The sequence below is a fragment of the Hippocampus bargibanti genome, linkage group LG03 (assembly GCF_051943395.1).
Source record: "Hippocampus bargibanti isolate YZ-2025 linkage group LG03, ASM5194339v1, whole genome shotgun sequence".
NCBI lineage: Eukaryota > Metazoa > Chordata > Actinopteri > Syngnathiformes > Syngnathidae > Hippocampus > Hippocampus bargibanti.
In genome coordinates, this window is record NC_142736.1 from 13,364,426 (window position 1) to 13,385,218 (window position 20,793).

Consider the following 20,793-nt stretch of genomic DNA (forward strand, 5'->3'; position numbering starts at 1 on the left):
GTAATTAAACTGCACTACCGGCTGTGCAATGATGTTACATTTGGAACATGACTCAATATTTCATTTGTCAGGAATTGGCAGACATGTACTCATGGTAATACAAGACTGTCATTGTCTTCTTGTATGGTATATGGTTTTGAAACTTAAATTGGCTTCATCCATTGTTAGGGCAATTCGCTGTATGAACACATTTTAAACATATTTTCTATTTCCTTTCACATTGTTTTATTTTCTCCGATTTCTTGTCATCATGTCACATTCCGTCCTTTACATGACGCCACTTCCTGTGCATCATCAAGAAGTCACATTTTGTGCCGTCCCAAAGATAAAATAATCTTTTTGTGTTTACTTTTGATTCCTGCTTCATTAATAATGACGCTAACATCCATGACAGTTTAATCTAACTAAACGCCAATAGTAGTAGTTCGCTGACGAAGCTTTTCGAATGAGGAGCGAAACGTCCAACAACTTCAAAGAAGTACAAATGATACCTGAAGAAACCTTTTCATCGATGGACCACTCCTGTATGACTGAGAGCTTACACAGACGGCAACACTAATGCATTGACATGAGGGATTAATTTGTATATCCCTCCATCATAAAAGAACAATTTACGATAAAAAAAGAACAACATCACAGAGTCTAGAATCCTAACCACAAAAAAAACCTTTTGAAAAAAAAATGGGAAAGGATAAAAAGGGGGACACCTTGAGAGGTAAATAGAACTAAAGATTGCTGGGCTGTAATGAACACATGCTATGAAGCAGTACCATGTTACTTTCACAGCAAACTAGTTTAACCAAAGGAATGGAGTATGGCAGGTTGGTCAGCCCCCTGTGTGAGCAAAACCGCTGATATTTCGGGCCATAAAGGAGAGTAAGAGAGTGCCAAAGTGATGGCCGTTTCACTCCATCACACAGTTGGTCAATTTCTAGGAATAAATCGCCGGGCCATGTCGGGCATACCACACTAAACACAAAACATAATAAAGTGACACAACATACTTTTTGTGCCGTGTTCATGAGGCATCTGAGACGCCAGATCGGCAGTCTTTGTGTGTTTCTGTCAGGTTTCGCTGTGTCTTGTTTTGTTTTGTGTTTCAGCATCAGCTGGAGTGTTTTGCATCACGTTCTAGCCGTGCACCTGTGCCTGATCAAGGCAATCACATGAGGCCTATTTAAGACACTCTCTACCTGCCTCTCTTGTTCAGAATCAGAATCATCTTTATTGCCAAGTATGTAGAACACACAAGGAATTTGTTTCCGGTAGAACACGCTGCACTAGTATCGTCGTCAAAAAAACTGCTAAGTGGCACTATACAGTTCCATTTTGGCTACTGTTGAAGAGTTCAAAGAGTTAATGGCTTGGGGTCGGTAGCGCCTGCCTGAGGGGAGTAGCTGGAAAAGGTGGTGGGCAGGGTGCGGAGGGTCCAGTAGGATTTTCCGCGCCCTTGTTCGGATTCTTGCAGTGTGCAAGTCCTCGAGAGTGGGTAGGGCGGTGCCAATTATTTTTTCCGCCGTCCTAACTGTCCGTTGAAGTCGAATTTTGTCCATTTTTGTGGCGGCCCCGAACCAAACGGTGATGGAAGAACACAGGATGGATTCGATGACAGCCGTGTAGAAATGTTGCAGCACCTCCTGTAGCAGGCCATGCTTCTTTAGCAGCCTCAGGAAGTACATTCTCTGTTGGGCCTTTTTCAGAATAGAGTTGGTGTTGACCTCCCACTTCATGTCCTGGGAGACTGTGATTCCCAGGAACTTGAAGGTCTCAACGGTTGACACAAGGCAGTTGGATAGTGTGAGGGGTAGCTGTGGTGATGGATGTTTCCTGTTTCCTTGTTGAACTATTGCTCTTGACCACTGCCTTTGCTCATGTGCCTTGTTCATAGAATCCTGTGCTTTTGGTCACCTTTCTCATTGTTGTCTATTTAGGTTAGTGAGTATTATGTTTCATCTTTTATTTGATACTAGTTTTGGTTTGCGGTTCCAACCATGCTTAATTTTATGTTACTCTCAGAAATCATTCGATCCTTGTCAAGCGCTTTATTGCGCTAATAGCTTCTTTTGTTGACCACTTTGTCGGTACTTCGCTTTTCCTTAATTAAACATTTTTTCGTTGTAATTTATCTGAGTCTGCATTTGTGGGATCCACTCTCCATCTGTCTGCGATCAGACCACGTGTCAGTTTCACACTTTGCGGGGTGACAACGTGTTTGTGTAACAACTCATTACTCAATCGACCACAACGTTGTTCTTTGTTTGTGAAGAGTCTTTTGATGAGAAATACAAGTCCAAATACAATCCAAATACAGTTACAATCATGTAGTCTGGGGTCGGGAGAAGTGGTTTCTACTCAGGACCTGTATTTTAGGCCCAGTTGATGAGAGAAAAGTCCCATTCTAGTGTATATTGGCCAGTATCGGAGTAATAAGAGAACTTCCTATTATCGTCAATCGTTTTCATTCAATGTTTTGCACTATGTTGACTTTTAATACTAGGCATCTCTTACAAGCATCTCTCAGTATGCTAAAACTAGGAACTTCATCCCATCTCGATGTAATATCTCAATAATATTGTTTTTAAAAAATGGCATTCTATTTAAATTGACATGCTTTGTGATGATACTTTTGGTAACCAGTCTTGGATCTCATTTCATTGTGAAGGCTCCACATGTTAACCCCCTCAGTATTAAGTAACAACACTTGTACGCTTACAATCAAGCTGTATTAAGCGTTGCGACAACAGCCTGCACCAGAGAGGCAGAACCAATTAAATCTGTGCTAAAGTGCATCATCTGCTTCAAAACCATTTAGATGTGCTCCTAAAGATAGCCGTTAATGAGATTAGAGAGCGGTAATCATCGTCGGAGTAGTCAGCTGAAACAGTCTGCGATGAACAGATAATGCAAAACATGTGATAACGGGTCTGACCAATGGGAAAATGTTTTCCATTATAGTGGCACAGCCAAAGGAAATACAATAGCATGATACAAACAAAGGCAGATAGACAAACTTATATAGTGTGCAAATGAAAATACTGGAATCATGACGAATACAATGAAATGGAATACTGAACTGAAGAGATCAATTGAAGGATTTTCTCCTCCGATTCCACAGTTTGGTTCCTCATGGAAGAGTCCTACTTGTCCCAATGTTTTCTTTACCCATTCAACAAATTTCTTCTATATTTGTAGCCTTGCCTAGATCCAGTGGTGAACTGTCAAAGCCTGCAAAGCCTTCTCTACTGGCCTAAAAATATCTGAATCACAGACTGATGTTAATTTATGTTTTGTCCATGAATTCTTATTAAATAATTCCAAATTGGCTTTCAGCGTCCTTCTATTGCTTTTCTGCTATTGCGCTGCTTCCAAATGTGTTTTCATATTTAAGAATTTAACCAATCGTATTCCAGCCATCATTTGCTACCAGAGACAGAAATCTACCTGGGCGCCATCACAATCAGATTTTGAGTTAGCAAACCAAAAGTGGTATCAGCACCTTCTTGCACGTGCAGGTCAATGTCAGAGTTTTCGCAAACCATGATTGGCCAGTCATATGATTGGATAATCATCACTAACCACTGGTGATAAGAACATACTGGCCAGAGTGAGCACACTAAATCGGTAGTGAGCTGCGTAAGCAAATATATTGTTTGGATTTAATAGCAGTTTTGTCAACATACATTGGCTGAAGGAGGACAAGAAATTGATTTGGTTGTAGATTTACTCTTAAAGCCATTTTCAAGACAGACTTTTCAGGAAAAGTTGGACATCATTAAGAAAGGTCGGACTAGAAAAAATAGCAAAAAATATTGCAATTTTATGAGGTTATTAATGATGCTTCGCCATGCTTTGCCAATCATCTTCTCTGTGGTGTGAAACAGCGACTTCTGAACCCATAGCATGAATTCACACATTGATGGTAAAAACTTGAACAGTTTGCTGATAGTATTTCTTTGTTCACAAGTTATTTCCTGGCTAACGGGACCCTCTAGTACAGGATAGTGAATCACACCACAATTTTTTACAGTGGCAGCTGCGGATTGATTCAGACGTAGCACAAATTAAGTCCGAGGAGTGACATGCATGGCCAGCCACTACCAAGATCTGTGCATTGCAACATTTAGCAGCAGTTATTTTCACTAATGGCTTGGTTTGTGATGATATAAGAACCGAATGGAACGGATTTGGGGATTATGTTGGAAAAAAAAGGATATGATGTTATGATTCTATGTACGTTACCACTCAATCTAATACATTGTCTTTTCCGTTTAAAATGTATTTGAAATGTCTCCCACCTCACAGCGAGAAGACACTGTGCAGTTTATATCCTCTTATATACAGGGAGTCCAACTTTGTACACAAATTGAAGATGTAATGTGTTTGAAGTTGGATATATTGAAGCAAATTGAGCATTGTCATTGTCAATTCTGTTGGCCATCTGTATTGCAGTGCCAAAGAACCTCACCCCTTACATCCCCACCACCCCTTATTTTCCAATTAATATGGAGTACCAATTGGTGCAACGTTTTGAACTTGTTCAAAATGTATAAGTGCCGCACACACTCGGTCCTGATCTTGTGAACTCCGGAATAGCCTCTGTCTCTTATAAAGACATCAAATGCCATGGCCACTTAAAAACAATGACGCAGAGCAATGAGGTTGTATTCTTTGTGTATGGATCTTTGAAGGAGACGGCTGTCGTTGGAGAGGCACTTGAGTCGGCTCCTAAAATATAGTTGTGAGTGCTGCTACAAAGAGCATGAGACAGAAGCACACGGCGCTTCAGGTGCGAGAAAGCTTCACGTCATGACCCCAGAGAGGATGTTGATCACGCTTCACAGCAATCTCATCTTCACAGGCCAACAAGATGGAACACCTCAAAGATTCGCTCTATGATTCACTAAGCACCACTTGAACCTCCAACTAAGAAAACCCAGATACTCCCTAAATCCCAATTAATAAGAAAAAGGTTTGGAGTGGCGGCTCTTGACACTGGTTCTGACGGTTTAATTGTAATTTTTGCAAGCCCCCTCCGGCACGAATCTCCTCTTCTTGATAGTTCTGCGCCTCTGATTGATCTGAAAGGCCTCTTTTGCATTTACATTTATTTCCAGCAGTGGTGTTTGAATGCATGTCAACTGATGTGTGGGAAGGAACAATTGTACATATTGTATTTCGTTGTAATGACAGCGGATCCAAGCGCAACTACGACAATTTGCCAGTAAAATAAATAAATAATGTATTCTATGAAATAATCTGTGTATGTAATACATTATACTAAATCTACAATTACAAAGAATTATTAAAGAACATAGTAACACGGTGCGCTTTGTTTTGGTAAACCTGTTAAAATTGAGATGAGATGAATCAATCACATTTTACACATCAAGCGACGTGACACTTGATAACACGACGCATCCCAGTCATGAGGTTATAATGTAGTGAACAGTGTTAGCGTTAGTGGTGGCCCTATGTCTCTTTGCCACACGTCTGAAACGCCACAGTTCCGAAAGTAGTTCATCATGTGACTACCGTATAATTGTCACTGGATTTTTTTAAACCATCCTCCTTCCCCGCTACATGAATAGGATGGTTTCTCTTCTAAGCTTCAACAACTAGCGTTCCAATATTGTTTACATTTGTAACTGTGAGAGAAAGTTAACTTGCTTACCATGGAAACAAAAGGCCAATTTTGATTCATACTGATAGTCGCAGTCGTAAAAATGTTTGTCAAAAAAAATATGCGAATCCCATACCGGATCGGTCGAGGCCTGGGTTAACAACGGCCGCCATTGGTACTGTTGACCTTCAGGGTGCCAGTGGAAAATGGACTACTGTTGGTCAAAGAAGGAGAGGAGGGAGGTGTGCCCGGAGGAAAGGAGAGAAATGGAACACCAAGAGTATAGAACTGAGAGTAAGAACTTTGAATGTAGGTACAATGACAGGTAAAGGTAGAGAGCTGGTTGACATGATGCAGAGAAGGAAGGTAGACATACTGTGTGTCCAGAAGACCACGTGGAAAGGGAGCAAGGCTAGAAGCTGAGGGTCAGGGTTTAAATTGTTCTATCATGGTGAAGACAGAAAGAGAAATGGAGTTGGGGTTATCTTAAAAGAGGAGTTTGTTAGGAATGTCTTAGAAGTAAAAAGAGTATCAGATAGAATGATGAGTCTTGTGGTATGCCCCACAAGTCGGATGTGAGCTTGCGGAGAAGGAGAAATTTTGGTTGGACTTTGATGAAGTAATACAGGACATCCCGAGAAGTGAGAGGGTTGTAATTAGTGGAGACTTCAATGGACATGTTGGCGTAGGAAACAAAGATAATGAGGAGGTGATGGGCAGGTTTGGACTCCAGATGAGGAACGCTGAAGGACAGATGGTGGTTGACTTTTCTAAGAGAATGGAAATGGCTATTGTGAATACTTTCTTTCAGAAGAGACCGGAATATAGGGTGACCTATAAGAGTGGAGGAAGAAGTACACAGATAGACTATATTTTGTGTCAACGGCGCCATCTAAAGGAAATCAGTGACTGCAAAATAGTGGTTGGTGAGAGTGTAACCAGACAGCATAGGTTGGTGGTGTGTAGGATGACGCTGGCAGTGAGGAAGATGAAGAAACCAAAGGCTGAAGTGAGGACAAAATGGTGGAAGTTGAAAAAGGAAGAATGTTGCATGACATTTAGGAAGGAAGTAAGACAAGCACTGGGTTGGCAAGAAGTCCTTCCAGATGACTGGCAAACTACAGCGAACATAATCAGAGACACAGGTCGGAAAGTACTTGGTGCATCGAGTGGAAAAAAGGTAGATAAGGAGACTTGGTGGTGGAATGGGGAGGTGCAGAAGTGTATACAGAGAAAGAGGTTAGCAAAGAAGAAGTGGGACACTGAGAGGACGGACGAGAGTAGACAGCAGTACAAGGAGATGCAGCACACGGTTAAAGTAAAGGTGGCAAAGGTCAAACAAGAGGCTTATGATGACTTGTATGCTAGGCTGGACAGCAAGAAAGGCGAGACTGATCTTTACAGGCTGGCAAGAGAGAGAGACAAAGATGGTAAGTACTTGCAGCAGGTTCGGGTGATTAAGGATAGAGATGGCAATGTATTCACAGGTGCCAGTAGTGTGATGGCAAGATGGAAAGAGTAATTTGAAGAATTGATGAATGAGGAAAACGAGAAGGAACAAAGAGTAGAAGATGTGACTGTTGTGGACCAAGACATAGCAAACATTAGCAAGGGTGAAGTGAGGAGATAGCTGAAGAGGATGAAGGGGGGAAAGGCACTCGGGCCTGATGATTTACCAATCGCTGTATGGAAGTGTCTTGGAGAGGTGGTGGTGGTGTTCCTGACTGGGTTATTAAACAAGATCTTAGATGGTGAACAGATGCCTGAAGAATGGAGACGAAGTATACTCGTGCCCATTTTTAAGAACAAGGGAGATGTCAAGAGGAATAAAGTTGATGAGCCATACATAGAAACTATGGGAAAGAGTAGTTGAAGCTAGACTAAGAGCAGAAGTAAACATTTGTGAGCAGCAGTATGGCTTCATGCCAAAAAAGAGTACGACAGATGCAGTGTTTGCTTTAAGATTACTGATAGAGAAGTACAGAGAAGGTCAGAAGAAATTGCATTGTGTCTTTGTAGATCTGGAGAAAGCTTATGTCAAAGTGCCCAGAGAAGAGATGTGGTGTTGCATGAGGAAGTCTGGAGTGACAGAAAAGTATGTCAGAGAGGTGCAAGACATGTATCATGACTGTAAGACAGTTGTGAGGTATGCTGTCGGTGTGACGGAGGAATTCAAGGTGGAGGTGTGACTCCACCAGGGGTCAGCTCTGAGCCCCTTCTTATTTGCTATGGTGATGGACAGGCTGACAGACGATGTAAGACAAGAATCTCCTTGGACCATGATGTTTGCAGATGACATTGTGATCTGTAGCGAGAACGGGGAACAGGTGGCGGAGAAACTAGAGATGTGGAGATATGCCCTCGAAAGGAGAGGAATGAAGATCAGTCGCAGCAAGACGGAATATATCTGTGTGAATGAGAGGGATCCAAGTGCAAGAGTGATGCCACGGGGAGAAGAGATAAAGAAGGTGGAAGATTTTAAGTACTTGGGGTCAACTGTTCAGAGCAATGGAGAGTGTGGATAAGAGGTGAAGAAACGTGTCCAGGCAGGCTAGAGTAGCTGGAGAAAAATGTCAGGTGTGATGTGTGACAGAAGGGTTTCAGCTAGGATGAAAGGAAAAGTGTATAAAATGGTGGTGAGACCAGCCATGATGTTTGGACTGGAGACAGTGCCACTGAAAAAAATACACGCTAGAGACAGAAAGTAGAGAAGTTTTTTCAGTTTTGAAAATGCTCAATCATTGCAAACAAATGTCCAAGTATTAAAAATAAATGTCTGAATCTATTGTACACTTGGTTAATTAACAGTGATTGTGTTACTGTATGTTCCCCTCGAGGCCTTACAGTACGCTGTTTATTAATTTGTATGAGTATTATTTTTGTCCTCATTAATTTCTTTGAGTGTTGTATGGCATCTGAATCTCTTAGCGTTCACAAATAATTCCTGAGATAAGGTCTGTACTTTTTTATAAGTACTGCCTTAATCGTACAAAGCAATTTCTGGCTGGCTACACTTGCCATCCAAAGGAGGCAGTATTTTTAACGTGTGAAGCCATGTCTTCTTCTGCATCATCTGACACGACACGGTCTCCCTATTAGCATAACATTAACTTTGAAAAGACTGGTGCTAAATGCATTTTTCCACATGAATAATGTAAATAAGAGGCAATACTTTTTTACGATTCCTTTTGCACAAATCGCACAGGACATATTGTCGAATGCAGAAGTTGTTAAAAGCCTTCCCTGGAAGAGTGCAGTGTGGTGGACAACAAAGCCCAACTATAGAGTAGGTGAGTGTTTCAATGATGCATGGAGGTTGTCAGATTAAAGCAACTCATTACACTTTGGTGGCATTTTTTTGAGCATCAAAACACAATCAGACCTAAATGATGATTCTCTGGGGGAATGTTTCAAAGAGCACACAGCTGTCCGTTGATGACAAAATGAATAATATTAAATTTCCCCTAAGACCAAAACCTCATTAATAATTGTGTTTCCCTATTTTCGGTTGTTTCTATTATGTTTCTGTTCTGCTGGATACAATAGTTCACAACTTCAGATAACGAAGATAGAAAATGGAATGTCCTGTGTTTTAGTATGTATGGATAGTTTTGCACTTTACGATGTGATGAATACAATAAAAGCAAAGCATGTACTGCAAGTGATAATGATCAGGAAAGCGTAATTAGAGGATTGTAGTTTTAGTGACATATTTGCTAGAGCATGAGGTAGACCTGTACAATCTGATGAGCGTGGATTTTCTCCGGGTATTCCAGTCTTCTCCCACATCCCAAAAACATGCATGACAGGCTAATTGAACAGTCCAAATTGACCAAAGGTGTAAGTGTGAGCGCGGATGGTCGTTCTTTTCTGTGTTCCCTGCGATTGGCTGGCAATCAGTTCAGGGTGTCCCCTACCTACTGCCCGTAGACGGTTGAGTTTAGCTTCGGCACATACACATTCTCGCACATTTATGTTGATTTTCTCATATTCATAATGGTTATTGCATTTCATTACTACATTTAATGCTGGTGTATTCCTATATTTAATAAATCTATCAAATGTATCAACATAATTCTTGTGAGCAAAATCTCATGAATATCTAACAAATGTAATAACTTTTTCATACATGTATCAAATTTATCACCTTTCTTCATTATAAGATGGCTATGGGAAACCACCGTTGGTTGCTCATTGGTTGAACCCAATAATTTAAATATTTGAGAACACAAGATATTCCGAAACTCTAGCATCAATTTGACCTGTTGTGGTGGCTTTGTTCATACATGTACTGTATATGAAAGATTTTGTCAGTGAAGTGCGGTGGACAATCACAAGCAGTGTTGTAAATGTTGTCGTGAAATGTAAAACACAACACAACTGTGACTTAAGAGTTTAATTACATCAGTGAGGTTTCACAATTTCAGTTCCTTGAAAACATAACATGATAGCCTCTGTACTTACAGCAATGGGAGGAGCAGGGTAATTGGAGATATTGATCAGGTTAAATGATAGCCTTTTCCAAACCCTGAAGGGTGGTTTTCTCAGCTGTCGTCCGTTCTATCTGATGACCCATAAAATCAATGACCTGGCTGCAATCTCCCAGATGGCATATCTCGTTCCAGTTATCCACCAAGGCTGTATGGCTCAGCCTTGTGACTGAATACAGCACACGTAAGGACACTGCACATGCACATACACACACACACGCGCGCACACACACACACACACACACACACACACACACACACACACACACACACACACACACACACACACATAGTGGTGCGTCCACAACTGCATTACAATTGTCACTGCATGTGTACAAGTTCAAACACCTCATCGAGACTATTCCAAAGGGGCTACATGGAGGGGGCTGTTCCCTTGGAAACCATTTTTTCCTTCCTCCCCAAAATGAACTCTATTTTCAGGTCGCCCGCTGAGTGGCTGATGAAAAAAAAGATCATTACACAGAGAAGATATCTCAACTATTACAATGCCGCAAGGCTCTTCATTGATGCCTATAATACTTCTAGTTTCTCGGTAGCTTGTCAACACAAAAATATTAAATTTGTCAGTATGGTATCATACAGCAGTCATGTCAAAAAGGTGAAAGTCAGACATTTTGTAAACAATTATTCAGTTATTTTCTTTGGTTAACTGTGCCGGAATAAAGTTTGAACAAAAGGTTGATGTCATGATCTGGTTGTCGACCAACCGGTGTTGCTGTCGGTCTCGCCTGCACCTGTACAGATGCTGGTCGTCCCGATCAGTGGCGGACTGCCACGTTCGGATTGGAAACCGATGGGTGGCGCTGTCAGACCTGCCTGCTACCTCGCAGTTGCTGGTCATTCCCAATCAGTGACAGTTAAAAGGACTCCCGGCACGACCATTCGGTGTCGGGTCATTGATGTATGTCATATGCTTTGTATGCAATTGTATGCATTGTGCATTGTGTATGCATTGTATGCTGTGCATGTGTTTGTTTCACATTGGCGGACATTTAATCTTGCTTTTCTTTTGATACTTTGTATTTTTTCCGTTCAGATGACTTTGATGTTTTACATTTTGTTCCTGATGACTTTATTTTAATACAATTTGACAAACACCACCTCCTGCTCCCTCCTGCCTGCTTTTTGGGATCCACAACCGCCATCACCACCTTGCAAAACGTGACAGTTGAATGCTCAAAAATATGAATCAGTTCCACGGTCACTTGCTGTTCTAGGTCGTATTTAATGTTCTTTTCCTGTTTCTCACAGGCCATCCCTTAAAATGGGATCAGACTTTATTCTTATTATTTTTAATTCATGTGCGATATCATTCACAAAGTAGTGACAAAGTGGGACTCACTGACAACAGCCTTTCACACTCAATCTGAAGGACAGGTCATAAGGTCATTCATTGTGTTGACGTGTTTTTTTCCTTTGTTTTTGGAGCCACTTGGACTGAAATCACAGAAAATGACGCCAGGCCCTCTAAAGAGCCTTTGACTGTGCAAGCGCACTCGACCTGGTCACAGTGCGTGTTAGATGAGTTTATTAATCATGTGCTGCAGTAGAAGTCTAGTCACTTTCAATTCAATACCTGAGTGAAGCAGTTCAGACGAGAGAATACAATGACTCACCCGTATTTATATGATAAGTGGACTCATTTCAAATTGACACAGAATGCACTCAGAATATTGATACCGCATGTATGTGTGTAAGCTTTTACTCGTATTGTCACCATAATTTCAAAAGACAATCTGACATCTCCACTTTGTCAGGATTTTGATCTTTTGGTATAATTAGATTGTGTTATACTACAGGTCCTGCTAAGATTGCGCAGCGAAACCAGTTAAACCACTTCTTCTCATGTCATTTTGACAAACAAGCATAAGTGGTGAGCACATTTTTCTTATTCATCTCTTTATTTGATATGGACAGAGCAAAACATTGGACAACACTGCTTTAAATGCTTTAGCACAAGTGTTAATTCTCAACACTTATCGATAAGGGGGGGGGGGTCTCATTGGAAGGTACTAGTAGATAAAATACAGGAAGGTAGAAAAACATCTTGAACACAGTCAAGAGGTTTTGTGTTGGAATTTCATCTCCAGCCCTCCTGTGTGGCGGTTAAACATACTCTCGATCACATAGGGTTTTTAATGTTGTTGTTTTAATGTTAGAGTAATCAGTGACTCAAAACTCCTCTTAAGTGTGAATGTGAATTATCGTTTGTTCATCCTGTATGTGCTCTGTGTTGGACTGGCGAACGATTGGAAATGAGTAAAGAAAGGACCCAAGTGTGTCCTTGGCTTTCTTTTCATTGCAATTGTGTCAGATTACTCAGTAAATATAGTCTATCTAAATCCGTAACGACATGAAGATTCATTTACTGTTTATATTGTGCAGATAGTATGTCCGCTTCACCATTTAAAAACGTAAAAATGTAAACATTCACCAATGAACCTTAAAATATGATATCATTTTCTGACTCTAATAATGGCACTTTAAGCAGATTTTGTGACTTGCTGTAAGAGTTCCCAAACTGTTAAATTCACCCAAACATAATTTGGAAATATGTTGGATACCACTGCTCATGTATGCATACGGCGCTGCTACTACTACCCCTAAAAGCTTTTATTTTTGTGACTGTATGCAGAAGTGTGAATGTAGATTTGAGATGTTTTACAGATTGTAGGTTAACTGTTGATGAGTGGTATTGGATTGGATTGGATTGGATTTGCCTTTATTAGTCTTGCAGTGGAGAAATTTACATTTCACAGCAGCAAATTTATGAAAGAAATGAAAGTAGAAAAGCAAAACACAGGAGCTGGAGGATTGTGGAACATTAATTAGGGAAGACGCTTCTGGCAAAATAAGTTGCTTTTTACTGTAACCAACAGAAATTCTTTTGAGTCAGCTCGGCCTTTGTGCTCTACGAACACAATCATGAAGCCAGCAATGGGAAGTTGAGCAATTCATTTGTTGCCAATTGAGATAATTGACTCACATCCATCCGTTTGTAACATCATCATTGCATCGACTTGAAGATGCCTTCTGGCTCGAGTTATCTGAAATAAACATTTGTTTTGGTTATATCAGTGTAAGTTTGGTTCAACTCTTCCATCAAACTTTGATGGGTTACAATTGAACATTATGCAGGACCTCCACACACACACACACACACACACACACACACACACACACACACACACACACACACACACACACACACACACACACACACACACACACACACACACACAACACGCACACATACTGTAATCCGCGAACATCCCAGAAGCTGATAAAAGCAGGGCATGCACGATTGCTTTCATTCGACTTCCTCTCTTAGTGTAAGTTTGTTGCATTTGACGAGGGTCTTTCATCATGTTTGCATTGACCAAATATTGTTTAATTCCTGTGATAAACATTTAGTTCAGGTCTCTTTTCATGTCTGCATGACAAAAGCTGGTTAGTTAGTTCTATTGTAGCCAACAATGTCTTCTTTGAAGCCTTAGCTCAGCCGAAAGCATATCAGTCTTGTGCTCATTTGGTTTGCTGTGATCATCCTTACAAACTGAACACAGCTCCCATCCGAACAAAGAAAGTGAGAGTGAGAAATAGAATAAAATTGTAATCTGATGGGCTCTACAACAAAAATATCTCTCAATGTTATCTCAGAGCTGAGAGCAAAGGTAGCCTGATTTATTAGGACCTCACACATAACCCCTAATAATGTGTAACCATCTCATGACTTTACACAACCTATTTTTCACACTCTAGGTGAGTGGACGTGGTCCCTCCGTTTTTCAGGAAGTATCAGGCTCCTTGTAGACAGACATATTTGAGTGTTCAGTGGCCATGCAAGCCAATGAAAATATACCTTACGTTAATTTATTTTTGGGTGACTTGATGTGAGGGAAGCAAGAAGGATGAAGGAATGCATTTGCCAAGTTCTTGTGGGGATGGGAATGAAACGATCGGGGTTTTTTTTTTTTGAAAGAATTAAAACCATCTCTGCAAATAGCTCCAATATTTGCATAGTGCCTCCGAGTTGGGGTTTCACAACGTCTGGGTTTCCTGTGCAAACAACAACAGTGGAGAGGTCCTTAGGTGCGGAATGCCCCTCCTTGTCCCTAATCAGGGCTGGTCTCAACAGAACACCGACCAGATAAGGCTATATGATCATGTTTTTCTATATAGCATTATTGATTCAGCTTCTTAGACCTGCTTTCGGAATCCTGACTTCATGCTGCCTGAGGTCCGTTCGCTCTGACTTTTCTGTGAGTCTTGCCCAGCTGTTGGCAAATGAGGGATGGGATTTTATATTCCAAAAATGTATACCCCAAAATACTGTAGCCAGAAAGTCGCCTGTAGTCTGAGCTACCATGTCAGCATGTGACTGTGCCAGTGACTGCTGTGTGCGCATGACTGGACAGCAAAAGATTGAGACCCAATTCAAATGAGGGAGCTGGTCAGATTGGTTAGGAAAAGACTATTTTGATCCCACAACCCCACACAAAGGAACAAATATCCCCCTGACACACAGACAAATAAAAATTTAACCTTTATAAATTTAACAATGACCCCACCCATACATACTCATCCAAACTTACAAAAGTAATGTGTAAGAAATGTGTCTAACCCTTTAAAATGGTTTGCATTGTCCTAAAAAACGTTTTTAAAAATGATCTGAAGACAACCTTGATGACCCATCTTTATCACTATTCAGGCACATGAAGGCTTGTGAGGTTGTCATGATGCTGGTCTTGTGTCTCCAGAAGGTGGCAGTGGAGGGCCTTTCCTCCAGCAAGCACACCTGCTGCCAATGTATTCATTCTAAGCCAAGTATTGAAGAGCTGCCATCATGCCATGTCTCTTATCAAATTATTGACCTTGTTGCTGCTATTACACAAGGGTCATTTTCTGTACCACTTCATAGTTGTATTTGCACTTTTTCTCTTGCTCTGCAAGTATTTATTATTCGTCTTTGATGTTGATCATTATTTTGATTCAGCAAAATTGGTGATTTTGTTTTTATTCTCCGTGTCTTTCTTTTGAAAGTATCATTTCCCATTGACCAGAAATTTCTGCTTAAATCGTGTTGTGTGTTCTTGTATTTGAGTACTTTTGTCCTGTGGGAAAACTCAGTTGAAGAGGCCTATGAGCGCAAGAAGCTGCGCTACACAGAACTCGCAGTGGATGTGCAACAGCGAGGATGGAAAGCCAAGGTCTATCCCATTAAAGTTGGATGCAGAGGGTTTGTGGCTTCCTCCACCATCAAACTGCTAAAAGACCTGGGCATCCATGGACAGGCTCTGCGGCACACAGTTAAATCACTCTCCGAAGCGGCAGAAAGAAGCAGCCACTAGATCAGGATGAAGACGAAGGACCCTTGTTGGGCTCATAGGTCAGCAACCTAAGACACCCCCCCCCTCAGCTTCTCAACATCTGAGTGGGCATGGGACACAAGTGCGGGCGTGATCAACCTGTCGCTGGCCATCATCGATGAGGGTGTCTGGTGATGAAAGGCCGAAACACACAATGATACTGATGATGGGTCCCAAGTTCACAACTTTCCCATCTCTGAGGCACAGCTCACACCACTCTCAACATCAAGGCTAAATCTCATGTGAGGACCATCCATTGGCACAAACTACAGAATAACATCATGTCCAGTGTTTCATGATTCTTCTTCTGTCCCGACTTTTGTTTACATCCACGTTTGTGGATTAAATTGCCATTTGGTTCATTTATGAACTGTATCAGAGGTGGAGAGAAAGTTTCACTGGAAATAATATGAAGGTGAATCAGCAATGAGTTCACTGATTCACCACCTGCTGCTCTTTTGCATACCAATATGCCTTCTTTTGAGATGGTAATAATTAATGAGTTGAAATATTATTCATTGGCAGGTCATGTCAATGACACAGTATTCGCTCTGAACAGTAGTATTCCCAAGTTTAGCAATAAAAAAATGATTGTACTGTACAGTTGCTTGGAGTACATCGTGAGACCCAGGAAACATCAAGTTTTTAATATGCCTGCAATTGAAAATAACCCAGATTAACCTATGTGATTTTACGATTATTAAAATCACAGTAGTAGCTGACCTGGTGACTCATGAAGATAATATATTATGTAATAATGGGTGACTTCAATGTTCATATTAATTCTTGGTCTGAACCACTTACTGCGCCATTTGAAACAATAATCGATACTTTGGGTTTCATGCTGATAATAGACGAATCAACCAATAAAAATGGCTACACGATACTGTAGATACTGTATGGTAAAACAATGTGGCTAAGCAATTAACCTCAAATGCCATGGTATTGCCTTATATCACTGTATACGTATCTCTGACCATTATTTAAGATTTGAAAACTTGACTGACTCACTTCACCCTCACCTCAATAAAAGCGAAAGCGGCCGCAATACTAATTCCTAACCACAATTGCTTTCTCTGAGCTGAGCCCACTTCCTCACTTTCTTGTAGTGGTTGGTGTCTCGCTAATGATTTCAACTTGTTCAGTTCAATATGCCCTACTCTGTAGCATTAACTAAACTTAAAACTCATCCAAAGAGTCTCTTACTTAGTGACTGCAGTTAAACAATCATGTAGGAGACTTGGATGCAAATGGTGCGCCACTAAACGCAAGGTCGTCCGGCAGATGTGATGCAATGGCTCGTTGAATTTCCCTACAAACTAATGACATTCTATCCACAATATTATTAATTCATCACTCATCTGGGGCATTGTACTTGCAGCTTTTAAGACCGTTGATATTTGATCAATTCTGAAGAAACCAAACCGCAACCCAGAGAACCTCAGTAATTATAGGCTCTGCTCAAATCTCTTGTTTATTGTGAACATTCATGGGAAAAGTAGTTGCACAACATCTTAATAATTGCACAGGCACTAACAATCGATTTCAACTTCTTCAGTCATGATTGATTTACAGCTGACCACTCTAATTACGACAAATAATGGGTGTTTTTCGGTTTTTGCTTCTTAATTCCAATGAAACAGATGTTTGTCATCCACAATGATTTAAAGACATTCTGAGTCTGGACGAATGTACTATTGCTCAAAAAGAAAATTTGAAGAAAGAAAAACTTATTACGTAATGTTATATTTTACTCAACTCTTCAAATGCACCCAAAAAATATGCAACTACAACTGCATTTTTTGTAACATATATTGCTCTCTGGTCTTCCTATGTCCAAAATTGCAAGTCTCCAGTTAGTATAAAATGCTACAAGTATACCCTCGACAAAGACAAGAACGTTTGATTATGTGAGCAAAACTAACCAAAGTTGCAGCAGCTCCTGGTCAACTCAAGATGCGATTTCAAGGTTATTCTATACCTAGCACCATCGTACCATGTTAAGCCTTACCTTATGCTTTGTCTCAAACTCTTGGTTCCTAACACGCCGTTATCTTTTGTAATCTGAAGATTCCACAGCGTTTTCTGTTTGACAAACATTTTCCCCCTCTCATACTAAGGTTACCAAAGCGTCTACATCGTATTCTGTCTACACAAGTCAATATCCCCACAAAACATATTTGCTGCATGTTTCTCATGCCTCTTTTGCTTTCATACCTGTTGTATTGCTCATGAGTGGATGGGTTGCCACATCCATTCTGGCAGATTTAATTTTGGTTTCAAAGAATGCCCCCGTTTTATGGATTGCCCTTCCTGTTCAAGGTTGCTCCATATTTGATCTTCACCTGTTGGGGCCCAAAAATAAATAAATAAACTATCGGAAGTCCTTGACTGGTTTCCAGTCAATCCGACTACACATAGGGACAGACAACAATTCACACATCACTAAACAATGAACCGCCGCCCGGAGAAAAGTGAACCACTCCGCCATCAGTGTTGTTGTTCCAAATAATATTGGATAATTTGGCCGTACAACATTGGGTTATGTTTAAATATATGTACCAGTGAAGCGCTGAAGGGCTAAAACATAAAAATATCTGAATCACACAAGTCACAAAACTCATTCACACATTATTGTCTTACTTGTCTCAATGTTGTTGTTGAAAGTATTTTGGATATACAGTGATCCCTCAGCTCACGAACTTAATTGGTTCCCAGAAAATGTATGTAAGGCGAAAGGTTCGTCTGCCGAATATTTATTTCCCATGAGAAACCATTAAAAATTAGAATAATCAGTTCCAGGTCCCCATAAAACATAAATTTCTACTAAATAAGCCTTACAAATAAACCAAACAAAATATACCTTATTTTATGTATAATAAATGTGCTCTTGTAAAGAAATAAACTGTACTGTATAATAGAGTCGTTGTATTTACCTTTGTGACGGTCGTTGATGTAGTTGCCTCTTGATGATATCCGAGTGAAGTTGCCACACTTTCTGCGCAAATCAACAGACGTTTTCCACCGCTTCTATTGCCTGAGACCGTTGCTTAGACCACACATAAACACCCTTAACCACACATATAGCAATGGTCGACTTAGCATAGTGATACTGGGACGCTAAGTCACACAAACGCACACCTCTTTCGTGTTTTTCGATGATCTCCTTCTTCTGCTTGACCATAATTTTCTTTTGTGTCCTCTTTGGCTTAACACTAGCCTGTGGTGTGGTCTTTTTCATTTCCATAATAGTAAAAGTACTCCACTCGATAGCAAACCACGTTTGCACTCAAAGGGGGTGTGGAAAACTCGTCCGCCAGCCACCGTGGGGCGCTGTTCGACCATGTAGTTTAGTATTCATCCGCCAAAAACTAGTCCGCCAGCCACCGTGGCGCTGTGTGGTTTGGTTAGTCCGTCGAGAACTAGTTCATCAGCCAAGTCTATATGCTTGTGAATTTAATGTTCGTGAGCCAAAAGGTTCATGAGCTAAAGTGTTCGTAAACCGAGGTCAGTATCACAGTATGTGATTATGTCTTCAAGGAAAGTAGTAGCTGCTTAAGTGACAACATAGTTTTTATTTCTCCCCAGGAGGTCTATCATGCCCAATTGAATTCGATACACCTGAAGTAGTACAGTTCAATTTTTTGGTCTTCTAAACATGATTACAGTAAAGGAAATTAATTTGATCAAAGACCCTCATATGGCAAAACCCACATCAACAAAACACCCAGCTATAGCATTCGAGCCTAAACTGAAATGCTGTATGCCGAAGAGACAAATCTGATTAGACATCTATGATATTCACATCAACTATAACTAACTGTAAGCTGCCAATATAATGCTTTATGCCATTTTAATTTAGTATAATTTGTTAGCTAAATGCTTGTCTCAAACTCTTCAAACACACACACACACACACACACACACACACACATTCACACACACACACACACACACACACACATACACAATGTATGATGATTTGTTTGGATTGTGGTAAATTGTCTACTTGTCTTCATTATACGTAGTTTCAACAAAAATGTTCCATTTGTGAAATATGAACTTCCTGAACAAGTAACAACATTATTTGCGTCCTTTAAAAACACAAGCGTAATTCCTGGCTCCGCAAACCATTTGCAGATCTAAAGGTGGGCAGAATTCCCAAATTTTGTTCACTCTCAGCGCATATCAATGTATCTGCGGGAGTCAGACATTTGTTACTTAGCAACAGTTCCAGTAGTTTGCACCATGCTACATCATGTTCAAAATATGATACACCCCATGACTTTTCGTGAAGTCAACCCTCCTCCCCCATTCTTCACATCACAGTTGAAAATAATATATGATTATGATCTCAATTATTAGATTCAAGCAATCCTTATGAATGTAATAATTTCCTGGAGTAAGGGTCTGCCTGTGGGGAGGAGGGGCAATATAAATGCCAAGTGTCCAGAATGTGGTTCACGTTTAGAACACCATTACTAGCTTGAAGATGTTGTAACACCAAGTGAAGGCAAATTACACGAGACCGCAGTACACATCCAACCAAATAAACCATTTGAATCTAAATAGCCAAAATACTTTCTTGAATTACTTTCATATTTTACCACAACAGAAAATAAACCACTGGCTATTTTGAAATGAATGCCCGGGGTTCTCAATTCAGCTATGATTGATGCCCAGTCGGTTGGAGTAAACAACTTTTGAAAATATATACACGTGATGCAATCGGGATGACATTTTCAGGACCAGACTCCCCCAATATCTCCCGCAGCTGTATGAATGATTCCCATATTTCATGGATTGAACTCGTCCCCCTGTCAAACGTCTTTATTCCCAAAACGGCACGTTGCAGGTTTACCACACAAACGCACAGCAGATAAAGTCGTTGAACGTTTAAGAGGAGAAGGTGAGGACGCAACTTGCAAAAAGCCATTGTTGAGAGAGATAAAAGCTTTGTTTTACAGAAAACGTTTTCATGGGGTGAGGAAGAGAGGGGAAATCAAACTGATATTTAGCCCCTACTGCCCCCTTCCCCATCCGCTTTTCGCTTTTGTTTTATGCAAAGCTCTTTTTACCACATGGTAGTGACAGATTGTTTGAGCTGAAAGGAAAAGCCATTCGAAGCTAATTAAGCAGCCATTCCAGCCTCTATTCGCAGGAAGGAGGGAGAAGGAGCGCAGGCATTTGTCAGCACCGAATCCAACGTGGGTTTAATTGACAGCCTTGCATCCTGACTGACGGCTTCTACTGCACTGGACCAATTACAAGCTGTGTGGGAAGACAGCTCAGA